This window comes from Ornithorhynchus anatinus, chromosome X5 (genome assembly GCF_004115215.2).
Source record: "Ornithorhynchus anatinus isolate Pmale09 chromosome X5, mOrnAna1.pri.v4, whole genome shotgun sequence".
NCBI lineage: Eukaryota > Metazoa > Chordata > Mammalia > Monotremata > Ornithorhynchidae > Ornithorhynchus > Ornithorhynchus anatinus.
This window is the reverse complement of record NC_041753.1, coordinates 17239041-17265441: the sequence shown is the minus strand read 5'-3', so window position 1 is coordinate 17265441 and position 26401 is coordinate 17239041. Positions and strand designations below refer to the sequence as shown.

The window sequence follows — 26401 nt, the reverse complement described above, 5'->3', positions numbered from 1 at the left end:
ATTTGAGGTGTCGGCACGATTGCCAAGTGGAGATCCACTGGAGACAGGAAAAAATGCAAAATTGCAGGTCAGATAAAAGGTCAGGGGTAAAGAGATAGATTTCTGCGTCATGCACATACAGGTTAAAGCTATGTGAGTAGATGAGCTCCTTGAAAGAGTAGGTACAAAGCAAGAAGAGTAGGGGACCCAGAACAGAGCCTTGAGGCATGCTCACAGTAAGAGGAGTAGAGACAGAGGAGGAGCCAGTGGAAAAAAACTATGAAGGAGCCTTAAGAAGGGTAGGAGGGAGAGCCAGGACAGTATTGTCAGCAAAACTAAGGCCTGATTGTGTTTCAAGCAGGAGGGAGTGGTCCATAGAATCAATATCAAAGGAGAGATCAAAGATGATCCTGATGGAATATAATTCTTTGGATTTGACTATAAAGGAAGTTATTGTTGACCTTTGAGAGAACAATCTCAGGAGTGAAAGGTTCAAAAGCCATAATGCAGACTGTCAAGTGAGTTAGTGGAGAGTAAATGAAGACAGCGGGTGTATGTGGTCTATTCTAGGATTTGGATAGGAGAGGGAGGAGGGGAATGGGGTGATAGCTTGAGGTGACCGTGGGGTCAAGAAAAGGCTTTTTTTAAAAAATTGGGGAGACCAGCTTGTGTCTGAAAGCTGAAGGATAGGAACCATAAAAGAGTGAGTGGTTGAACATGGCAGTCAGGAAGGGGAGGGGAGTAGGGGCAAGTGATTTTAGGAGGTGAGAGGGGAGAGAGAAGCGCAGGTAGATTTCTTTTAAGGAACTGATGGGAGATCTCTTTAGAGACAGGTGGAAAGCCGGAGTAGAGCGCGGAGTGAGTGGTGGGGAGGTTTGGGGACGCTCATGTCTGAACTTCCCCTACACATATAAAACTATCCATTTAGAATACGTGATAAAAATCAAACAAATCAATTCTGAAAAGAAATGATTTCTTTGTTAAAAATTATTTTGGATTAATGGAATTGTTTTTTTGAATTCTCAGTAATTGAATCTTGAGAAATTTTAAAAGATGAATCTCACCTTACATTTCTATAATTCTCTCTGTTCGGAGCATTTAACATCAATGGTCTCGTTTGGGAAGTTGAAAAGAGACGGTTTCCCTTTCAAAATGAGGAAGCAGGGGCAACAGCAGGTTAAGTGACTTGCCCAAGAACACACAGTGGCAGTGGTGGATCTACCACCTAGGTCTACTGGCTCTTAACACCACACATGTCCCACTAAAACACATTTCCTCCTTTGTTTCTTCTGGATTCCTGGTCTCTGCAGTTTCCACATTTCAGTATTTTTTTCAGTGAATTCAACTTTGTATGAGGAGGTCAGGGAGCTGCAGGGCTACAAGGAACCTAAAGAAATCCACCACCCAGATTCCAGACAGAAAAGCAGTGTGGCCCAATGGGTAGAGCATGGGCCTGGGAGTCAGAAGGACCTGGGTTCTAATGCCAGCTCTGCCTCTTGGCCGCTGTGACCTTGGGCAAGTCACTTTACTTCTCTGTGCCTCAGTTACCTCATCTGTAAAATGGGGATTAAAGGCTGCAAGCCCATGGGGGACAAGGACTGTGTTCAACCTCATTATCTTGTATCTACCCCAGTGCTTAGAATAGTGCCTGGCAAATAGTAAGTGCTTAACAAATGCCACTTAGAAAAATAGCAATTTAAAGATTTAATGCCAATGAACATCCTGTTCTTAGAGATGTCCAAGGTAGGGGATTCTAACAACCCCAAAAAGTCAAATACTCTTCTTCCTTATTGACATAAGAGGCTCTAGCCTACTATCAGTATAAAGCAGAGCATCAGTTCTTGACTCCCTCTCAGGGTCACACCTGGAGAGTTTCCAGTACTCTACCAATCTCGGCTATGGGAGGGAGAGTCAAGCAGAGGCATATCCATTTCATTCTTAGCTTGAGCAGTGGCTAGCGAGTGGAAGGCAATCTGCTACAAGTCAAAACTCACCTGTGCTGCGCAGCAGCAGCTTGGGAGAGTCAAGGGCGGAAACTCAGGTTTACTGCACGGAAGGAGGCAATGGTAAACCGCTTCCATATTTTTACCAAGAAAACTCTATGGATACCCTACTAGAATGATTGCAGATGGAGGTGGAGTGTTCTGGGAGAGAGGTGTCCATGCCGTCACTATGGGTCGGACAAGACTCGACGGCATAAAACAAGACCAGTTCTTGACAGAACAGCTTGGGCACTGCTGTTCCTTATTCTGATGGTGGCACACCTTCCCCAGAACCAATGTTAGGGAGAAGAACTCCTGGTTTCATGCATCGTGCTTGGGCCTGAGATTGCAATAAGTCAGTCCATCTCTAAATCAAAACCCAGCATAGGAGTGTAACATTAACAGCTATACCTTTTCGAAACCTAAACTGGCCATTCAAAATCTTGCAGAGTGGACAAATGACTGTCACCCTTCTGGGTAAATTGCTTTTCAGTGTTGACCTTTGTGAACACTCATCTCCACAAAGCATATTCACTATTACTTCCCTCATGTATGTTATGTCCTGTCTATTAGAGAAGCAGCGTGGCTCAGTGGAAAGAGCCCGGGCTTGGGAGTCAGAGGTCATGGGTTCGAATCCCACCTCTGTCCCTGGTCAGCTGTGTGACTGTGGCAAGTCACTTCACTTCTCTGTGCCTCAGTTCCCTCATCTGTGAAATGGGGATGAAGACTGACAACTGTGAGCCTCACGTGGGACAACCTCATTCCCCTGTATCTCCCCCAGCGCTTAGAACAGTGCTCTGCACGTAAGCGCTTAACAAATACCAACATTATTATTATTGCCCTGATTTAGACTGCAATACCCCATTGATGGTGCCGGTCTCTGTTGTATTTAGAACACCCAACACATGGTTAGAGTTCAATAAATGTTAAATATTAATATGCATGTGTATCCAAGCATGCTGGCCAAATTCTAATTTATAGGTAATTAGATGCCACATCTTAAAATCCCCCAGTGTTTCCAGGGGGTATAATAACCTTCCTCACTCCTTTCCTGGCTGTCACATGGGGTTGTTATGTGCTGTTAAACAGCTGCCATATTCCTTCCTTCCCCCACCTCCCGGCTACAAGAGGTTGCTTATCAGTGCTGGATGAAATGATAGATCGGTATTTAAGTGTTGTGTGGTCCACAGGGATAAGAGCTCTTCTATAAATGTATGAGGTATTGTATCCACCTTTTAGTTGCAACAGACTGATTTGAAATACTATCACTAAGTATATTTTGCAAGCCTGGTGTGGGCAGGGATTGTCCCTCCCTATTGCTGAATTGCACTTTCCAAGTGCTTAGTAGCATGCTCTGCACACAGTAAAAGTTCAATAAATATGATTGAATGAATAAATAATGCCTTTCCCCACCAAGAATTCCAAAGTACCATATCAATGATGTCCTGATATTTCTTCCCACACACATTTCAGTGACTCTGTTCTTGGTTCCTTTGTATTTTGTCTAGTGCTTGCTTTCTCATGTTCATGTGTTCTCACTGCCCCTTGTAAAAATCAGGTCCATTCCTCAAAAGAAATTCCTCAAAAGATTAGATCATGGTTTCAGTTAATACAGGAAAAAAAACAACTTTTAATTGTACTCACATAGCTCCTGTCATCTGAGGAAACGGCAGCAATTCATATGCTTTGCCTCATTAGTCTTATCCCTAAGAGGTAAATGTGCAGCAGATGTTCTTATTCGAATTCTCCCGATGAGAAATTGAGGTGTGGGTTAATGAAATGATTTGCTCAACTACGACATTGGCAAAACTGGAAATTGCATTCTGGTCAACTCATTCTCTGTCTTGATCATTCCCTGCATTTCTTTCCCAATACAGCTGTGTGCAGCAATGTAACAATTTTAGTAGATTATATTTAAAGCACAGAATGTACCAGGTATATGTTTTAAGCACGTGCCTTTCAAATTCTGTTGTTGAAGTCAGATTTTTCAAAAAAACATTTTATGATGAAGCATTCCCATTTACTGCAGTCATTATACAGCCAGTGGGAGCTCAGCTGTCCTAGCCCTTTCACCATGACCTAGAAACATTAGTGGGAAGGGAAATGATTTCTTCTGGGAACTGCATCTCTATTATTATACGGTAAAACCTCTTATGACACGGTAGTGGCATTCTAAGAAAACACCACATAAAGTGAAGCACATTTTATTAGTTACTGAGTCAATGGGAGCAGAGGGTTAGGTGCTCAAGTTTTCATATTTTTATTAATATATTATTTTGACAAGTATTTCATTCATTCAATAGTATTTATTAAGCACTATGTGCAGAGCACTGTACTAAGTGCTTGGAATGTACAATATTTTATAATACATACTTAAAATGGATAGCTTATGTATCTTTTTTCTGCACAGTGGTCTGCCTCTACTTCTCTGTATCTACATATTCCTATGTGATTTTTTTTAATGGGATTTATTAACCACTATCTACCAAGCAGTGTCACCTCTCAGGGTCACACCTGGAAAATTTCCAGTACTCTACCAGTCTCGACTATGGGAGGGAGAGTCAAGCAGAGGCATATCCATTTCATTCTTAGCTTGAGCAGTGATTAGCAAGTGGAAGGCAATCTGCTACAAGTCAAAACTCACCTGTGCTGCGCAGCAGCAGCTTGGGACAGTCGAGGACAGAGACTCAGGTTTGCTGCACAGAAGGAGGCAATGGTAAACTGCTTCCATATTTTTACCAAGAAAACTCTATGGATACACTACTAGAATGATTGCAGATGGAGGTGGAGCATTCCAGGAGAGATGTGTCCATGCCGTTGTTATGGGTCGGGCACGACTCAACAGCATAAAACAACAACAACAAAGTAGTCTGCTAAGCGCTGGGGTAGGTGCAAGATAATCAGATCAGACACAGTCCTCGACCCACACAGGGCTCTCAGTCTAAGTGGGAGGGAGAACAAGCATTCTACCCCGATTTTATAAATGACAACACTGAGGCACAGCCAAGCTAAATGATTTGCCCATGGTCACACAGCAGACTAGTGGTGGAGCTGGGACTAGAACCCTGGTCTTCTGACTCCCAGTAACAAGCTCTTTCCACTAGGCACACTGCCTTATCAGTGTTTGTGTAGTCATTTAGCTGGTTTTTTATGCATCACTGTTTCTACTTTCCTCACTGTGTGTTCTTGTATGTATGCAAATATATATATATATATATTATATATATGGATATAAATGTCCATTGATCTCCGGGTATGTGTTGAGCTTAGCCTAACCATCCTGTTGTTTTCTGTTTGTGTGTAAGAAACAGGTGTAATCTGAGCAGGAAATGATCTGACTTCCCCACGCTCTGGGCTCCCCACTGCTCTGCCCCAGGCATGGATATAATTCATGTTATCTAAAGCTTTTTTTTTTTTAAAAAAAAACCACAATAGAGTAGACACTTCCTACTTTCTCTCAAAAACTGCTTCCTTTTGGAGGAAACAGGTTAGGAATATATGAAAACTGGGTCATATTATGGGAGTCCACACAATCCTCCAGAATTGAGAAAGAGGAGATTATCGATCTGTTTTGTTGAAAGAGCATTGTAAAATTTCACTTTTACAAGGTCCTGATGTATCCTGTCAAATGATTCAAATAGCAGTGGATTCTGGACTCCCTTTCCTGTGAAGAAAGGGGCCAAAAAGGGGATCATTAAATCTATTTTCAAAGTAGGTCTTGGAGTCCCTGATGGAGCTTCCACTGGTAGTTATAGCTCTTTGGTGGAGAGGGTACATGAATGATGTGCTGCTTTCTAAAGTATGGCTTGCCAACCTCTGGAAGATGACATACAAGAATCAAGAAGTAATTTTTCTAATATTTCTAATGCTTCAGATTTCCATGTTCAGTTTGGGCCCGCAAACTAGAAGGGATGCGAAGAATGTGGGCAGGGAATATGCCTGTTATATTGTGTTGTACTCTCCCAAGCACTTAGTATAGTGCACACAATAAGCACTCAATAAATACTATTGATTGATTGAAGTGGCAAGGGCCCAAAAAAGAATGACAAAAAACTATTAAAAGGGATGGGCAAAGGTTCTATGAGGAAAGGCGAAAGGAACTGGGGTGGTTTATTCTGGAGAAGAGAAAGCTAAAGGATGGCTAATGCTATCTTTGTGTTGTACGTGTGTGTGTTTTTTTTTTATGAGAAAAAGCTAACTAGTTGTTTTCCGTGTTCACTGAGGACTTAGAGAAAACTGTCTTAAAATAATGCAGGAGGGATTTTTGTTGGGACCTAAGGAAGAACTTCTTGACTATTAGGGGATATAACATTGACGTGGACTACCACGGGATGTTGTGAAATCTCCATCCTTGAAGATTTTTAAGGAAAGAGTAGACATCCATCTGACAGGGTAAATTTAGTTATGTACTTTCCTTGGGGCAAAGGGCTGGAACAGATGTTCTGTTGAGGTCTTTTCCAGCTCTAAGAGTTTAGAATTCACGGTTCTATCCTTCTTGGTTCAGACATATATCTAAAATTCTCTCAGGGTATAATATATATTAATCAATCACCTTGTTACATTGAGAAGAGGATAGAACAAAACTCACTTTTTATTTTTTGGTTTCAATTCTTTAGCAATGTTTACCACTTTGACTCTGGGAGAGTACTGGATTCACGAATCCTTAAATTTGCCTCATGTTTCTAAAGGCGTGGGTAGTTGAGAAATTAAGAATTCCCACAGCTGATTTTTAAAAATTGAATTGCAAAACAAATTGCAATGCCATAGCGCCTCTTGGGGTGAATACATTATAGGGACAGAACTATATTCACAACCATATGTGATGCTATTTATTTTGAGCTAGTCCTTTAAAACTTCAGACAAAAGGTGAGTATTATAGGTTTCAGTACCATAAGCTTTATTACAAAAAGCATCACAAGTGGCTGTGGAGTGTGCATATTTAGCACTATTTATTACACCGTGCCATCATGGGAGCTGGCAGAATTACAGATGAAGAGCAGGCTATGACTTCCAAGAGCTTTGACGATAGCTATTTTCTATTCTGGGTTTTCACTTAAATTGTTAATCCTTGTGAAGCCTGAAAAGTACTTAGGAATTCCTGGAATTGGAGATGACAGATTCATTCATTCAGTTGTATATGAGCTCTTAGCATCTACTGTACTTGTAAGAGTACAATGGTTAGTATGCAAGATCTATGGATACTGGGAACTAAGATCTGGGAACTGCATCTCTATTATTATTCGGTAAAACCTCTTATGACACGGTAGTGGCATTCTAAGAAAACACCACATAAAGTGAAGCACATTTTATTAGTTACTGAGTCAATGGGAGCAGAGGGTTAGGTGCTCAAGTTTTCATATTTTTATTAATATATTATTTTGACAAGTATTTCATTCATTCAATAGTATTTATTAAGCACTTATTATTGCAAGATCCCTGCACGCAAGGAATTTACAGTATAGTGAGAAAGACAATTACTAAAACACCTTACAGATAAGAGGAAGCAGAGAAGGGGGAATAAGTACCTGGGTTAGTGCTTAAGTAATGTTGGTATTTGTTAAGCGCTTACTATGTGCCGAGCACTGTTCTAAGTGCTGGGGTAGATACAGGGTCATCAGGTTGTCCCACGTGAGGCTCTCAGTCTTAATCCCCATTTTACAGATGAGGTCACTGAGGCACCGAGAAGTCAAGTGACTTGCCCAAAGTCACACAGCTGACAGGCGGCGGAGCCGGGATTAGAATCCATGACCTTTGACTCCTAAGCCCATGCTCTTTCCACTAAGCCACGCTGCCTCCATGTAAGGAGTATGCAAGATATGCAGAAGTGTAACAGGTCATTGTGAGTACATACACTGTAGTTGGTCCAGGAGTGCTGAGGTAGTAGTTGGAAAAGATATATCCTGTTTTATAAAGAGGATTTTCAAATTTCATTTACAAGAATCTTCAGGGAGCAAACATTCTGTCATGGTTCCTGGTGTCATCTGCTTCCCAGAATATCTGGGTGCTTTATAGATCTCCCTCACCCTATCCCTCCCAATCCTTCCTCTCAACTTCCTCTTTGATTCGCATATTCTTCTATCCACCTTCCTCTTATCCCTCTTCCCTGAAGACCGCTTCTTGGCTATCCACAATTGCTTCCTCCGGTAGACTTAATGGAAAGAGCACAGGACTGGGAATTGGAAGACCTGGATTATAATCCCAGACCAACCACTGGACTCCTCCGGGACTTTAGGCAAGTCATTTAACTTTTTGGACCTTCAATTTTCTCATCTTTTAGGCCGTGGACCCCATGTGGCACTGGGGCTGTGTCTGGTATAATTATCTATTGTATACTCTAGCACTTAGCATAGTGCCTGGCACCTGGTAGGTGCTTAAAAATACCATTATGGCAATGATGGTGATTGTTAACCTCTCCTTAATAGCTTGCAATAACATACAGCACATACATAGCCTTCATGAACAGTTGTACATGAACTTGAAGATAGAGTAAAATTCACCCATTTCACATAGTAAGCATTGAGATATTAGGGATGGAAGAGAACACAAAGAATGGCAGAAAGAAAACTATGAAACAGCCTGATACGGAAGAAGAATCATCAATGGTATTTTTATGGCATTCGTTAAGCACTTACTATGTGGCCAAAAAATTGGATTAAGTGCTGGGGTAGATACAAACTAATCGGGTTGGACACAATGTCCCACTTGGCACTGCCAGTTTTAATCCCCATTTTATAGATGAGGTAACAGAGGCACAGAGAAGTTAAATGACTTGCCCAAGGTCACACAACAGATAAGTGACAGCCAGGATTAGGTCTTTTAGACTCCCAGGTCAGTGCTCTATCCACTAGGCCATGCTGTTTCTCTATTCATGGTATTCACTGAGTACTTATTGGGTGCAGAGCACTGTATGAAGCACTTGGGAGAGTACAATATAACAGAGTTGGTAGACACTTTCCTTGCCACACACATAGAACCATATCAAACACCATGTTTGCAGTGCACTTGGAAGCTCGGTTTAAACCTTCAAAGAAAGAGGCTGCTCAGGAAAGAAGGGTGCATCTTTATGATTAAACTTCACTTGGGATTCAAGAGCAATGCATGGCTTTGGGATTGATACAAGATAAACTCCTGCTCTGTAGATATTTTGGAGTGGTGAAAAAAACAATCCTGGATAGTCAATATATTGAGGTGATAACATTTTAATTGATTCAGTGATGGGCAGTGAATGTGATTTGAAATGTAACTAGGACTTGTACATTGAAGGGAAACCCAAAAGGGAGGCGATGAAAGGAAACCTAACGGAGGCATTTACAATTATGAAGGTAGTGAAAACCAATCGATCACTTCACATTCTCTCTCGTGATACAAGGTCAAAAGGGTTTGGCAGTGAATCATTAATAAATTTTAAGTGAAGTTTAGAGTGTTACATTTTAGCAGTGTCAAAAGTTAGGCTGCTAGAAGCAGGTAGGATTTTACTTCCCTGGGAGGTAATTGGTGTGTGTGTGTGTGTGTTGGGGGGGGAGAAATAACCACCCAGTCAGGTGGCAAATTAAAGGCCAGTCTCAAACAGTATCATAAAGCAGCAAAACGATTGGTGCACAAGAGCATCGATTAGACTTCCTGGTCTGAAGTAATTAGGAAGGGGTTGCTTTTCTAGACAAAGACTTGAGTAAGCTCGGGAAATCAAAAGGCAGATTAGAAAACTATGACAGGCCCTGCAAATGGCAAAGACTCTGGTGTGACAAGAAACCATCTTCATGTACAAACAATGGGGAATGGATTGTTAGTCATGCATCCATTCATTTTTCAGCCCTCCCGACCTGCTCGGTTAAGATTTTAAAATCAGGAGTGTCATCTTCTAATACAAAAGGACAGCTATATATCAAGAGTAATACTGCATTTGCTGAACTGCTATTCATGTGTTAAAGAGAAAGTTCTTTGTATTTTCTCAGAATTCCAACCTCACGCTCTATAACGGGTTATTGAATAACACCAATCACCATGTGAAATATAAAGATACAAGTGTCACCTCAAGACAAAATAATTCCCTCATCCTCTGAGGGTAGGGCACTGCTACTTAAAGCTTCTGAAAGTAATTTTTCTTAATAAACTATTACACAGGAATTATATATTTCTGAAGCTGAGGGAGACTACTGTATTTTAAAATAAGCTGCATAACTTTACAACCAGGAGTTAATTTCAAGGCTAAGATAGGAGTAATGAAATCTCATTCTCCAAGTAATCAATTGATTCCTATCTGCCTGGCACTACACCACCCACAGAACTCCTAGAAGAGCAGAATAGATTGTTCTTCTTACACTGGTCTGGATTATCAATGCTTATAGAAGATAAAATATTGCACTTAAAATTGGATTTACCAGTATGGCTTTTTAGCATTAATTGGCTATCACTAACTGGATGAGACTTGATAATAAAAAGAAATAATAATAATAATTGTGTTACTTGTTAAGCACTTACTATGTGCCCAAGCATTGTACTAAGTACTGGTGCAGATAGAAGATAATCAGGCCCCACATTGGGCTCATAGTATAAATAGGAGAGAGAACAGGCACTAAATCCCCATTCTGCAGATGAGGGAACCGAGGAACAGAGATATGCAGAGACTTGCCGGAGGTCACACAGCAGGTATGTGGCAGAGCTGGGATTAGAACCCAGATCCTCTGACTCCCAGGCCCTTGCTCTTTCCACTAGACCAAGTTGCTTCTCTTAATGGCTGATATAGCCATTAAGGTATGTTTCACCAAAATGTAGAAGTGAAATATTCCCTGCTTCGCTCTCTTTGTCTAAATCATTTTTGAGGGTAGAGGAAAATTTGAAGTAGTGGATGGGGCATTAAACCGGGAGTCAGGAAATCTGTGTTTTAGCCTCAAGTCAGTCATTCATTCATTCAATAGTATTTATTGAGCGCTTACTATGTGCAGAGCACTGTACTAAGCGCTTGGGATGAACAAGTTGGCAACAGATAGAGACAGTCCCTGCCGTTTGACGGGCTTACAGTCTAATCGACTGTAATTAGACTGTAACAGTCAATGACTGTCTGGGTAACTTGGGCAAATCGCTCACTCATTCAGGCCTCTATTTTTCCATTTATAATCTAGTGCCACCAGACCCTCCCAGCACCTCATAGGTTAATTAACAATTGTGCTGAGAAGAGCGAGTTTTCGTGAGGAGAGGTTCATAAATCTGTTGTTGTTTTTCCCCCCCATCTTCCTCTGCTCTTGTCTCCCTATGATAGTTTCTATAAACCCGGAGTCATGAGTCTTTCATTACAGAAATCTTTACTGTCATACATTCTGGAAGGGATTATTAGTCATACATATCTCGTCATCAGTAGTGCCTCTTTAAACTAGGAGAACTATACGCATGCTCTCATGGGAGTTCACCTGCAACGTGGCTCAGTGGAAAGAGCATGGGCTTGGGAGTCAGAGATCATGGGTTCTAATCCTGTCCCTGCCGCTTGTCAGCTGTGTGACTTTGGGCAAGTCACTTCACTTCTCTGTGCCTCAGTTCCCTCATCTGTAAAATGGGGATTAAGACTGAGCCCCATGTGGGACAACCTGATCACCTTGTATCCCCCCAGCACTTAGAACAGTACTTTGCACATAGTAAGCGCTTAAATACCATCAATTTATTATTTGCTGCTATCCAGAGATTCTAGTAGCTCTCTATGCTGTTCTTTCTCTCTTCATGCCATCCTCAACCTAAGTGGCCTCTGGGCAAAGCTCTAAAGTGCTCCTAGGGGTCGGGAGACTGGGCTATAATCTAGAAAAGCCTGAAATGCTTTTTGTAAACTGGTTGAATATGCCAGTATCAGCGTTCCTCTAGCATAATCTGAGGCTGGTCTAGTAAGTACTTCATGGCTCCTGAAACAGTCTACAGGGTGATCCCTTTAGAGTTGAAAGTTAGAGTTACACTAGGTAGATTTGGGTCAAAGTAGGAATTTTCTACTGTCTGCCTCCATGGACAGACATGCTACGTGGCAAAGTGTTAACCCAAGTTAAACAGATGCAGCTATATGAAAACTAAACTACAGAAAACACAGAATGGGAGATGTTATCCTCTTTTTGAGTAGCTGGAATATCAAACTACTGTTTATTTGATCCTACAATACATATGATAAATGGGGATAAAATGATGACACTGCATATTATTCTCAGAATATGATTTTTGTCACTATCCCCTCCAAAGCCTTCTAAAAAGCCCTCTCCTCCAAGAAATAGTCCCCATCATCCCTCCACATTCACCCTAGTTCTCAGATGTACATCTGAGAAGCAGTGGCTCAGTGGAAAGAGCCCGGGCTTGGGAGTCAGAAGTCATGGTTTCTAATCCTGGATCTGCCACTTATCAGCTGTGTGACTTTGGGCAAGTCACTTCACTTCTCTGTGCCTCAGTTACCTCATCTGGAAAATGGGGATTAAGACTGTGAGCCCCACGTGAGACAACCTGATCACCTTGTAGCTCCCCAGCGCTTATAACAGTGCTTTGCACATAGTAAGCGCTTAACAAATACCATTATTATTCACTGTTCCATTAAGTGGCTTATTTGTAGCTAGACTATAGTGCTCACTAAATACCACTTTAATAAATACCTTTTAGATGTTTGGCTTTATGTTTGCTTGTCTCTCCCTTTGGATTCGAAGTCCCTTGAGAACAAGGGTGATTCCTCTTCCTTCTGTTGTGTATTCTCAGGTGCTTACACTGCTTATGACAAGGAGCAAGACAAGGTGCCCTGCTGTCTTCCACTGTGCACAGGTAAAAGAAATTGTCTTTTTGATCATATTCAAATATGAATGAAATCTCACTAAAACTAACTGTATACCAACACAGACACACCTGCATGCATAAATGTACCTGTGTGGCTATACGGGTCAAAATAAACTCCTTTGGGGAATAGATTGTGTCTTCCACTTCCATTATACCCACCCAAAGGAGCGGGAGGTGCTCAGTAAGTACCATTGAAGGAAATGTATTGGGTGTTTCATTTTTCATCTGTATAAAGGCAATTTTTTTTCTGATTTTAAGCATGCTGATCATTTCCACTACTAATGGAAAAAAACAAGTGTCTCCTCTTAAAGAATGGGGAAATCTGAAACACTCTCTTGTATATGGGGCCAGGAAATGATCAACATGCTCAAAAACCAGAAAAAAAAACACTGCCTTTATATAGATGAAAAAATGGAAGGCCAAATACCTTTTCTTCTAACAATTTCCAAAATATCCACTGGTTTAGCCACTTTCCTGGTGATGAAGGAGCTCTTAATTGTTCTTCCAAAGGAGAACATTTAATTAGTGGGAGTTTCTTCAGATCATGCTAACGATGGAGTGAAAAAAAGTAAAAGTTCATTACAAAAAACATTTTAAATATAGTGTTTACAGCAAAAAAAAAAATTGGCCCATTTGGTTTCTAAATGAGCTCACTGTGGGCAGGGAATGTGTCTACCAACTCTGTTGTATTGTACTCTCCCAAGCACTTAATACAGTCCTTAATACACATAATTGATTGATTAAATGTTAGGTTATCACTCAATTTTGAATTACTCTTATTTTAACAATTATTCTGATTTTAAGCCATCATTTTGTAATTACAATGGTCTGTGCTTTGAGTTTATTAAAACTTGCGTTAGCAAGTTTAAATGTGAGGTAACACATGGTATTATCCTTTATGAAATCATTCAAGAAGTAGAGGGTGTGGAGATTTTAATTTAAAACATTACTGCAGTCTTCCTTCGGTGCATTTCTTGAGGAAAATGAGGCTCGTTAACTACTAGGGACATTGAGAAGCTAATAGTTCATAATCTCTTTCTGAACTCTACATGAATATTTCATGTGCAGCACCCTCAAGCTAAGTTTTAGAAGCCAACAAGAACAAAGAGATTAGAGATTGCATAGATTTTGCCTCACAGTTCTGTTTTCTATAGCTTCTTAAAGGAGCAAGGTATGTTATTGGAAGATGCCATTTAAAAATACAGTGTTCTGAAAGTTTCAACAGCAGCAGCAGGTAACAGTCGGCAGGTTTGCACAGGGCAAACCTCACATCAGTTGAAAACGTTTTGCAGAATCCATAATTACATCAATTGTACCTTCCCCTTTCCCCACCTCCCCAAATTCCAATCCACACCTCTCTGCAGTGGGAAGTGGAGGGGAAATGGTCAAAAATAGGAGAGTGGGGCTAGGTCACCAGTGATAGAGGTTTCTGACCAAAGCACCACCTATGGCATTTCATGGTGGATAAGCTCAGCAGGAATCCTGAAAATAGCTGGCTAATGTGTGATGAGGACTATAGCAGCTACCAAGGTGGAAAATCTACATTAGACTCTGTGCCCTAAGTGGGACAGGGACTGTGTGCAATCGGAATGTCTATCTGCTCTGTCTACTTGTTTTGTTGTCTGTCCCCCCCTTCTAGACTGTGAGCCCATTGTTGGGTAGGGATTGCCTCTATCTGTTGCCCAAATGTACTTTCCAAGTGCTTTGTACAGTGCTCTGCACATAGTAAGTGCTCAATAAATACGATTGAATGAATTTAAATACAATTAATCAAGAATTAAATACATTTAATCAAGAAAAAAACAACCGAAACTGGCAACTGCCAGCTGGTCTAAGGTGTTATGGCACAGCATCTGGTACTATTGTCACTTAGAAGAGGTGTGGCATAGTGGAAAGAGCAGGAGTCAAGAAGCCCGGTTACACCACTGTGTGACCTAAGGCAAGACACTTAACTTCTCTGAGCCTCTGTTTCCTCATCTGTAAAATGGAAATTAAATACCTGTTCTCCCTCTCCCTTAAACTGTGAGGCTCATGTAGGAAGGAACTAAGTCTGATCTGGTTGTAGTGTATCTACCCTAGAGCTTAGTCAAGTGCTCGGCACATAGTAAGGACTTTATCAATCGATCAATGGTATTTATTAAGCACTTACTATGTGATGAGCACCAAACTAAGCCCTTGGGAGAGTACAATACAATAGAGTTAGCAGACATCCCCTACCCCCACCGAGTTTAGTCTAGAGGGAGAGACAGTCATTGATACAAATAATTTATGCTTATATAATTTAAATATATGTACATAGGTCCTGTGGGGTTGAGGTTGGGCTGAATATCAAATGCCCAAAAGTCACAGATCCAAGTGCATAGAAGACATAGAGGGGAGAGGAAGCCAGGGAAAAGAGGGCTTATTCTGGGAAGGCCTTTTGGAGAAGATGCGAGCTTAATATCCTTTGAAGATGGGGAGAGTGGTGGGCTGGTGTAAGTGGAGGGGAAGGGAGATCCAGGCTAGGGGGAGGAACTGGGAAAGAGGTCATTGGTGAGAGACGAGATCAGGGCACACTAAGTAAGCTGGCTCTAGGAATGAAGTGCACGGACTGGGTTGTAGTAGTAGATCAGTGAGGTGAGGTAGAATGGCGTGAGCTGAATGAGTGCTTTAAAGCCGACGGTAAGGAGTTTCTGCTTGACGTGGAGGTGGATGGACAATTGCTAGAGGTTTTTGAGGAGTGGGGAGACATGGACTGAATGTTTTTTAGAAATATAATCCAGGCAGCAGAGTGAAGTATGGACTGGAGTGAAGAGATAGGAGGTAGAGAGGTCAGCCAGAAGGCTGATGCAGTAATCAAAGCCGGATTGGATAAGTGCTTGGATCAGCGTAGTAGCAGTTTGGATGGAGAAGAAAGGGCAGGTTTAGCAATTTTGTGAAGGTAAAACTGACAGGAGTTGGTGACAGACTGAATACATGGGTGAAATGAGAAAGATGAGAGGAGGACAATGCCGAAGTTTCAGCTTGTGAGATTAAGAGGATAGTGGTATTGTCTACAGTGATGGGAGAGACAGGGGAGGACAGAGTTTGGGTGAGAAGATAAGGAGCTCAGTTTTGGATATGTTTAGCTTGCAGTATCCGCAGGCCATCCAGGTAGAGATGTCCTGAAGGCAGGAGGAAATGTGAGATTGCAGGGAAGGAGTGAGGTCAAGACTGGTGATGTAGATTGGGAAGTCACCTGCATAGACATGGTAGTTGAAGTCACGGGAGTGAATGAATTCTTCAAGGGAGTGGATGTAGATGGAGAATAGAAGAGGACCTAGAACTGAGCCTTGAGGGACCCCCACTATCAGAGGATGGGAGGCAGAGGAGGAGAGCAGTCAGAGAGAGAGGAGGAGAAACAACAGAGGTCAGTGTCTGTGAAGCCAAGGTTGGGTAAAGTTTCAAGGAGAAAAGGGTGGTCTATAGTGTTGAAGGCAGTCAAGAGGTCTAGGAGGATTAGGATAGAGTAGAGGCTGTCAGATGTGGCAAGAAGGTCATTTTTCACCTTAGAGGGGATGGTTTCAATGCCACAATTATTACTACTAAACAACATAAACAACTCCAGTGGTTGCCTATCGACCTCCGCTCCAAACAAAAACTCCTCACTCTAGGCTTCAAGGCTCTCCATCACATTGCCCCCTCCTACCTCTCCTCCCTTCTCTCTTTCTACCGCCCACCCCGCACGCTCCGCTCCTCTGCCGCCCACCTCCTCGCCGTCCCTCGGTCTCGCCTATCCCGCCGTCGACCCCTGGGTCACGTCCTCCCGCGGTCCCGGAACGCCCTCCCTCCTCACCTCCGCCAAACTGATTCTCTTTCCCTCTTCAAAACCTTACTTAAAAATCACCTCCTCCAAGAGGCCTTCCCAGACTGAGCTCCTCTTCCCCCTCTACTCCCTCTGCCATCCCCCCTTTACCTCTCCGCAGCTAAAGCCTCATTTTCCCCTTTTCCCTCTGCTCCTCCACCTCTCCCTTCCCATCCCCACAGCACTGTACTCGTCCGCTCAACTGTATATATTTTCGTTACCCTATTTATTTTGTTAATGAATTGTACATCGCCTTGATTCTATTTAGTTGCCATCGGTTTTTACGAGATGTTCTTCCCCTTGACGCTGTTTAGTGCCATTGTTCTTGTCTGTCCGTCTCCCCCGATTAGACTGTAAGCCCATCAAACGGCAGGGACTGTCTCTATCTGTTGCCGACTTGTTCATCCCAAGCGCTTAGTACAGTGCTCTGCACATAGTAAGCGCTCAATAAATACTATTGAATGAATGAATACTACTAGGTCAAAAATAGGTTTTGTATGTAAAATTTTCATTTGCCTGCCACAATATACTGTACACCCTTGTCCACCAGTAGCTTTTGGGACCCACTGAGAACATGGCTGGCAGGGACAAAGAGTGAGAGTGTCACTGCACATGCATCCATCACTATAATCAGTTAATTCCTCATGCAGGTCCTCAGTTCAAAAGTCTTCATGACTGGGCCATAGCTGGTCCACGGTATACAACGAGGGACTTAAATCGACAGTCCCCGACATTAGTTAGCTTTTTGGCAAAATACTCTGTCAGACCCTTGGAGGCATGTACACAGGAAAGATTTGGCATTGGATTCTAGCCTTGTGTGGACCTCTTAATTGGCCTGGAAGTCCACCTGATTGACAGCTGCTGTTAGAGTAGCTGATTAATTCCATGCGAAATTGAACCATTAATGGATGTTTCTATCAAAACACTCCCTTCAAAAAGAAACCACTTGATCAAACTGGTCTATTGTGTTGAGCTCTGTGCCAAGCACCATCAAACTACCTGGAGCTTGAGCCAAGTCCACTCAAGCCTCCTGCCACCTGAGCGACAGCCAAATTAGCGTCCATGTGTGGGACTTGGACGGATCTCCTAACACTCAGCTTGGCTTTAGGAGATTTGGCGGGCCTGGGCCTGTGCCTGGTCTGTTCAACTGAGGCTCCCAAGAGGACATGTGTGAGGTCATTTGAGAAAGCCTATTCAAGTCCCTCCCGAAGCTGTGCCCAAGCAGACGGCATTTGTAGGCTCTGCTGAGCCTTATCATACCTGGGCCAAGGCTATGGTTGGGATGGGCTTTAGAAGGTGCACTCCAACGCTAGTGCTGAAGGACTTATGAGAGTTGGTTTAATGTACAGGAAATTAAACTCCCCCCCTTTAATGTAAAATTGGCTTTGCTTTTCACTAAATTTACTTCTTAATGCTGTTTCCCAAGCTGTCACCCCACTGAAGGCATGGGAAATCCACACCAAATTCGCGTATACATTTCATATCCTTCCTGGGAACATTTTTTTGACCACAATCCTTTTCCTGTTCCCTTGCTACGCATCATGAAATCTTACAATACTTCACGTTCATATTTGTTTGAAGAAAACATATTTTGAAACAAGGTTTCATCTGTCTTTCACTTTATAGATGACACTAGGTGGGAAAAGAGAGGCCTGCGACAAAGATATCGGTACATCTACTATGAGGTAGCAGTATCCGGGTCCCTAGGCCCTTCCTGAATATCACCAAACTATTTTCACCGGGGGTATTGACTGACTTAAATAAACAAGTGGCCACGCTGACTAATTATATGGATGTATAATCAAATGATGAATATAGAGAGAGGAACAGCATGATCATCATCTTTTTCCCCCCAGTCAGTATTCACTGAGCGCTTACTACGTGCTGTAGTACTAAGCACTGTACTAGGCACTTGGGAAAGCACAATATAACAATAAACAGACACGTTCCCTGTCCACAACAAGCTTACAGTCTAAGGGGGAGGCAGACATTAATATAAATTACAGATATGTATATAAGTGTTGTGGAGCTGGGAAGGGGATGAATAAAGGAAGCAAGTCAGGGTGATGCAGAAGGGAGTGGAAGAAGAGGAAAGGAGGGCTTAGTCCGGGAAGGCTTCTTGGAGGAGATGGACTATCCCACCCTTTAGATCCAGGTAGCAGTTGAAAGTGGAGCCCAAAATCTCGGCTACCTTTCTAGCCCTCTGCTGGCAAGCTACTGCCTCAGGCCTTCTTATAACATCTGTAGGGCTCTTCTTGCCTCACTGGGCTCCAGACCAGGACATCTACAGCTGATCCTAAATGTGTGCTAACAGCACAAGAAGACTGACCCTGAGAACTGTACTTCAAGGTTCCTTTACAACTCTTTCTGGCTGGGAATGTGAAAATGTAACACTTCTGCTAGATATTTATATAACAAAACTCTGTCTAGAAAAAACAAACACAAGCTAAGGATGTCTTTCTTTGAAAATGTGAGAGAAACTAAAAGGCTTAAATCATGCTCAAAGTTTTCACATAGCATCACTCTGAACCAAGCAGTGGTTCATTCCTCTCTCTTGTAGTTTGGCTGAAACTTTTCCTTTTCATACTATAAAATGTTGAAATCATTTATGACCACTCCCTCATTGCATTAAACTTCAGTTGTTTTCCTAAGACAAACTCAGCATTCTCACTTCACTCCTCTAATGCCAACTTACTCACTGTACCTCGATCTCTTCTATCTCACCACTGACCCTGTGCTCACATCCTGCTTCTGGCCTGGAACTCCCTACCCCTTCATATCTGACAGACCATCACTCTTTCCACCTTCAAAGCCTTATTAAAATCACATCTCCCCAAGAGATCTTCCCCAACTGAGTCCTCATTTCCCCCAAAGCTCTCCCTTCTGCATCGCCCTTGCCCTTGGATTTGCACTGTTTATTCACCCCACCCTCTACCCCACAGCACTTATTTACCTATACATAGTTTATCTAACGTCTGTCTCCCCCTCTAGACTGTAAGCTGCCTGTGGGCAGGGAATGTCTACCTACTCTGTTATAGGGGACTCTCCCAAGTGCTTAGTACAGTGCTCTGCACACACTAAGTGCTCAAATACAATTGATTGGTGCAAATCCCCAACTCTTTCCCCACCTAATGGAAAGGAAGCAGACAGAAGTAACAGCTGGTTTAAGAGTCACTTACCAATGTCAGAAACAATTCTTCTCCCCGCCTCTCCCACCCAGCTTTTTCAGAGCTGCCAGGGAGTATGAGCCTTGCTTTCCATTCCAATCATGCTTTTCAGATGTCACACTACTCATGTGAAGCAAAGGCTGCCAATTATTCTTCATCTGTTACAAGTGCTATATCTGCTGTCTCTGCTGTAGGGTGCCTGTGTTAGTCACTGCACACATTATCTTGGATAAAGTGGAGCTTTATTTCCCCTGCAGCATATTAATAAAAAAAAACTATGAACTCCTTTTTGATTAGGAACTGCACTTGTAAACTTTATTACTAATGACAGAAGAACCATATTGTCAGAGGTGCATGAAAATTCATGTAACTAAGCAATTCATTTTTGTCTAACAAAAGGATTGACTTCTGTCCTCACAGGCACAATGCAGATATTTTTAGTAAGCAATCAACAGACATTTGTGGGTCTGTGATTCTGGTTGTTATTGCCTGGTGAAGTGAGTGAGGCAGTCATAACCCAAGGCACTGTGCTGTACTAAATTTCCTGCAGAAGGCCTAGCACCAGGAGAATGAGACCTCATGGAAGCAAAAACCTCTAAGGGCTACCTTGTCAGGCATGCCCCAAAAGTCTCTGAGTAAATAAACTAAAGGTCATGTGATGAAATGGGGGTGAAACCGCTAACCCATTCCATCCTGGGAGCCATTAAATGAAATATTCTCCTAGTAGTCAGGGTGACTGGAACAAAGTGTGATGCTTCACCTAAATCCAAGTTCTGAAAACATAATGCTCAGGATGGGTTCTCGAGATATAATTAGTGGAGAAAAGCCAAGTTGTCAGACATTCCAGATTAACCAGGATAAATACATAAATGGGCAAACATCACATATCACCTGGGCTGTGACAAATCAACTTCCAGGGAGCATCAGGCTGCACTTCACAGATTTTGACAGGAGGGAGGGGAGAAGTTGTGTTACAAGCACTCTGCACAGCTCAATTACCAATTGCCAGTTGCTTTTTTGCAGATCTGCCTTGTCCTTTCCACCCAAACTGCTACTACCCTGATGCGAACTCTGGTCTTGCATCCTGTTAAATAACTTCATTTACCTCCTTGCTGGTCTCCCAGACTCCGGTTTCTCCCCTCTACAGTCTATACTATATGCCGCTGATCAAATCATCTTCCTTAAGCGTTGCTCAGCCCACATCGCTCCTCTCCTCAAAAACCCCCCACTGGCTCTCTTTGTCTCTTTGCAGCAAACAAGGCTCTCCACCATCTGGCCTCACCATACTCATATGCTCTCTTCTCCAGCTATTTCCCAACTTACTGTTTTCATTCTCCCCAAGCTAACCTTTTAAATGTGCATCACTTTTGACTCTCCTGACTCCATTTCTTGCTCACATTATTCCTCCGGCTTGGACCTCTCTCTTTCTCCACATTAGAAAGAACACAATTATCCTCACAGACAAAGCCTTACTAAAATCCCAACTCCTCCAACAAGTTTTTCCATCAATTTCCCAGCACCAACATCCCTTCAGACATCTCCAGCACTTATCGACCTAGACTCCTTAGCGCAGATACATGTGTGTCCACTTTTTTTGATCTTTCTAGTTGTAAGTACTTTTATGTTTCACTCCCCAGGTATAGTTTCTGCTATGGCCTAGTGGATAAAGCACACACCTGGAAGTCAGAAGGACCTGGGCTCTAATCCCAGCCCTGCCAGTTGTCTGCTGTGTGACCTTGGGCAAGTCATTTCACTTCTCTGTGCCTCAGTTCCCTCATCTGTAAAATGGAGATTAAGACTGTGAGCCCCATGTGGGACAACCTGAATACCCTGTATCTACCCCAGTGCTTGGAACAGTGCTTGGCACATAGTAAGCACTTAAATACCACCATTATTACTATTATTCTCAGTTCCTCGGTTCCCTCATCTGTAAAATGGGGATTAAGACTATGAGCCTTATGTGGGACATGGATTCTGTCCAATCTGATTAACTTGTATCTACCCCAATGCTTAATACACTGCCTGGCATATAGTAAGTGCATAAAAAATACCATTAAAAAACCCCACAAAAATCCTTTATCCTGTACTTCTCAAGCATCTAGTAAAGTGCACTGCAACATGTTGGTGACTAATAAGTGCTACTAGCACTACCACTTAGTTGGGTGATAATGATGAACCATGTTTTCCCAGTATACTGCTGGGGTTGGCAAAGCATATGACCACTTCTTAACCTAAAGGTGCCCATGTCCTGCCTCTGGCCTGGAATGCCCTCCCTCCTCAAATCTGACAATTACTCCCCTAGCACCTTCAAAGCCTTATTGAAGGCACATCTCCAGGAGGCCTTCCCTAAGTTCTTTTTTTCTTCTTCTCCCATTCCCTTCTGTGTCACCCTGACTTGCTCCCTTTATTCATTCCCCCAGTCCCAGCCTCACATTTACATACATATCTGCAATTGAATTATTTATATCAATGTCTGTCTCCCCTGTTAGACTATAAACTCATCTCAGGCAGGGAATCTATTATTATATTGTACTCTCCCAAGCACTTAGTTCAGTGTTCTGCACACAAGTGCTTGATAAATACTACTGAATAAGTGAATGAGCTTGGAACAATCAGGCTAGATGATATATCCAGAATGAAAGAATTGCACAGCACTCCTACAACTGCTGACCTAGTTTTGCACAATCAGTGGTATTTAGTGAGTGCTCCTGTTTGTTGAACACTATACTAAACCCTTGGGAGAGTATAATATAGCAGAATTGATAGACAAGTTCCCATCCCACAGTGAGTTTACAGTCTAGAATTAGCACAAAGTTAGAAACTATTTAAGAAATCATTTTGAACTACAACCTGTTTATCTGGTGAAGTCCTTCAAGATAACTGGGTAAACAGCTGCAGTGTCTCATGCCTAATCTAGTAGTTTAGGTAGTTTAAACTGTACTAGTCTCCCACCTACAAACAACAGGGCAGACCTATAGAAGAGAGAGATGGGACATTTGAGTAAGCCAGGTTTCTACACTTACCTGACTAGCTTGGTGTTCCCTCCTCTGCCTCCTCCTCCTTTCTGTCCTTCAGGGGGGGATAGCAACAGCCTGATGCCTTCTAAAATCCCCCTCCTGCCTCTTCTCTGACCTCCAGAAATGTGGGGGCCAAGGGGGCTGTGAGACTCACAGGAAGGGCCCCAAGCTGAAGAGCCAGAGCACAGCATTGTGAAACCTACAGCAGAAGGATGGGGGTGGAGGGTGGTTCTAGAGCCAATGACAATTGCTGGCCTGAAATTTCTTTCCCCCAGCTGTAATAACAAGCAGCAATGGGAAAGAAAAAATGTGTTTGAATGGTAGATGTTCCAATCTATCAGATCCCATTGGCAGGAACCAATCAGAGGGATGCAGCTCAATAGCAGGTCATAAACCAACCCCTCCAACTGGGTAGAAGGTGATCAGATACAGGCACCCAGGCAAACCTGGTAATGCAATCAGAAGGACCTTGGGCAATTTGCACCTGTATCCTATAACCTATTATAGCACTGCCCCTCACAGTTGAAGGAAGCCCAATTATACTGTCATCAATCAGGATGGTAAGTGATTGCAAAGTGATCTTTGGCAATGCTGTCACCTGACAGGAAGAGAAGAAGAGGGGAAAGAAGGAAAACCAGAACACATGAAGGAATGAACCCCAAAAGGCCAATCAGCACAACTGCAGCAGGCAGGGGTGGGTGAGAGGCTGGGGATAAATATATATAAGAAAAATGAATGAGTTTTTGGAGAAAATGTACCTGGCACTTCTCAAAAAGGTCTGTGGGCTTGACTCCTTGATAGACTTCCTGTAAAGCTAACTCCCAAGTCTTCCCACTGTGAGCTCATACTTGTGATGGTTCCTTCTTTGTACTGCAATAAGGTTTTTAAGAAAGGAGACGACTGGAAGCACTATTCCAGATTAGCTCAACCCATACTATATGACCCCATCATTTCATGGGCTGGGTTAGCACAAACTCTAGGTCAATAAGAGAACTAATGACCTAGATAGAAAACTTCCTGACCTCAATTTTTATAAAGGATAGGGCCTACATCATAACAAGGAAAACCAAATCTGTATTTTGTGCTCCAAAGCTACAATTTCCAGCCAGCCACCTGTCCACTTTGGTGCATCATGGGGGTTTTCACTACACCATAAAATCTCTTAAGGGAAGGCTCAGGGGAAGATTCCTTTCTCCAACCTCCACCCTTTGCATCTCTCTGTGGTGCAACAAGGAAAGATTCTGATGATAATTATGGTATTTGTTAAGCCCTTCCTATGTGTAAGACACTGTTCTCAGTGCTGGGGTAGATACAAGTTTATCAGTCAGACACAGTCTCTGTCCCATATGGGGGTCATAGTGTAAGTGGCAGGAACAGCAAGTATTGAATCCCCATTTTACAGTTCAGGAAACTGAAGCACAGAGGAGTTAAGTGACTTGCTCAAGGTCACACAGCAGACAACTGGCAGAGCTGGTATTAGAACCCAGGTCCTCTGACTCCCAGGCCCATGTTCTTTCCCCTAGACCATGCTGCTTCCCTTATGAGCAACCATTGGAGGTATTTAAGCAGTTAAGATTCTCCACTCCCTTGTACCCAGGGATTTTTCCTATCCCAACTGGGCCATGAGGGAGCTTTCTGCTTCTCCCACCTCACTTCAGTGGGCTCCTGTCCCTTCAGGGATAGTATACCCACCAATCCCCAGAGTTTATCTTTGGGGCTGAAATTAGAGGGAAAACCACTTAAACATTTTGCAGAGATCCCAGAAGACACACTTGGGTAAAGGAGTCACAATCCAACTTTATAAATGTCGGTGGGTAGCCGGGAGAGGGATTTTAAGAATTCCATCTAGGTTGGATGTGTGTCTTTTAACATACACTAATATTTGTTCAGTCAGCACCGCAATGCCACAGCCTATTTGGGGATCTCGTACTAAATATTGGGGCTGCCAACCGAAAGCAAATTTGTGCAAAATCTGTAAAAATGATCTAAAATCAGTTGTGTTCAGAAAACCCTTTTTTTCCACTGTCTGTAAATACAGGAGACTGCTACCCTGGTTAATGATAGTAGGAACCATGTTTGCTCTGCACTGCGGCCCAGAGGCTGTGCCTCTTGGGGCCTCTGCTTGCTTCTGTGCATGGAACCCTGCTCCATAGGGGTAGGATAGGTGGATTACTGAGTCACAGATGGAAAGCTCACCTCCTCCAGGAAGCCTCCCAGACTGAGCCCCCCCTTTCCCTCTGCTCCTCCTCCCCTCCCCTTCCCCCCCCTTCTGCTCTTCCCCTTCCCCTTCCCTCAGCACAGTGCTTGTTTGTATATATTATTTATTACCCTATTTAGTTTGTTAATGAGGTGTATGTCTCCATAATTCTATTTATTTTGATGATGTCTTGTTTTGTTTTGTTCTGTTTTGCTTTACTGTTTGTCTCCCCCATTTAGAATGTGAGCCTGTCATTGAACAGGGACTGTATCTGTTGCCATACTGTACATTCCACAAGCTTAGTACAGTGCTCTGCACATAGTAAGTGTTCAATAAATACTATTGAATGAATGAATGAATAGTAAGCACTCAATAAATACTATTGAATTAAATCTAACAACTCTGTTTCCTAGAAATGCAGAGGAGCAAGTTTGTCTGCTGCCCTTTCTGACCCATCAGTGGTGATGGCTGCTCCAGCCCTAGAGCCTCAGCTGCTAGGTCTAACAGACTGTCAGGTTCCCCCACTTAGGTCAGGTGTCCCTTCTCTTCTCCCTTTTGTGGGTCTTATCTGTCCAGTTCTGTTTTTCAAAGGATGCATCTGGGACTGTGCACCTTTCTCCCTCATCCTCCTGCATTACAACTAGAGAGGAAAGCAGGAAAGAAGAGAGGGGAAAAGGGAGAACCTTTTCACCCTCCTTTTTCTCCTCTTCTTCCTCCCCCTCACTCCCCTTTTCCTTTCTCTCCTGTCCCTGGGTCCATTTGCTTGAGGGCTGCTGATTGAGACCCCTGAGCCAAGAAAAAGCAGGCAGGCAGAGAGGAAGAAAAGGAGCTGTGGTTTCTAAATAATTTCTTTTTTACCTCCAATGCTCCTCCTCAAAGATGGGGAGCTCTGCAGAGCTCTACCTCTGTATGCTGGGCACTTGACATTTTCTATGTTTAACTGATGCCAGTTACCATCTTACATGTAGTAAAATCGTTGGGAGAAAAGTTTGAAAGGCAATGTGCTTTTTTCATTCCATTTGTAAAAAATCATTTTCAGCAATTGGCAACTCCACTTGGTATGCTTGAGTTCTAGCTCCACATAATGTAGCACCCAAATCTCCGAGTAAGTGGGATACGATCCTCACAGGCTGGGATGCTTTCATCTGTTTAAAAATTTAAAAGAAAGGAACTAAGGATCTTGCCTCTCCTCCTGGCAGAGAGGTAATAAAGTCAGTCAATAGTGGAGAGGACAAAGCAATTGAGAATGACATTGTTTAAGCCATCAGTAATAAGGAGGACAAAAGAGAAAGACCAACCAGGACAGAAAGGAAAAAACAAGATAAAAATTTTGTCATCTTGTGCATAAATCACAATATACCAAACACCACATACTCAGCAGCACAATTTTGTTCAGGAAACATCTCAAAGCCCAAGAGTAGGATGCAGCTTAGTGTTTTAAATATTTCTTC

At 42.7% G+C, this 26401-nt stretch overlaps 1 long non-coding RNA gene and 1 other non-coding gene across 3 annotated transcripts in view; one reads left to right on the top strand and one right to left on the bottom strand.

Moving 5' to 3' along the window:
* LOC114807894 overlaps positions 1–26401 on the bottom strand; it is a 113223-nt gene that overhangs the window by 25285 nt on the left and 61537 nt on the right. The gene's annotated exons all lie outside the window — the stretch shown is intronic.
* Positions 1826–1963, top strand: LOC114808359. The gene has a single exon (XR_003756205.1). It is a non-coding gene; the product is annotated as a small nucleolar RNA SNORA7 (small nucleolar RNA).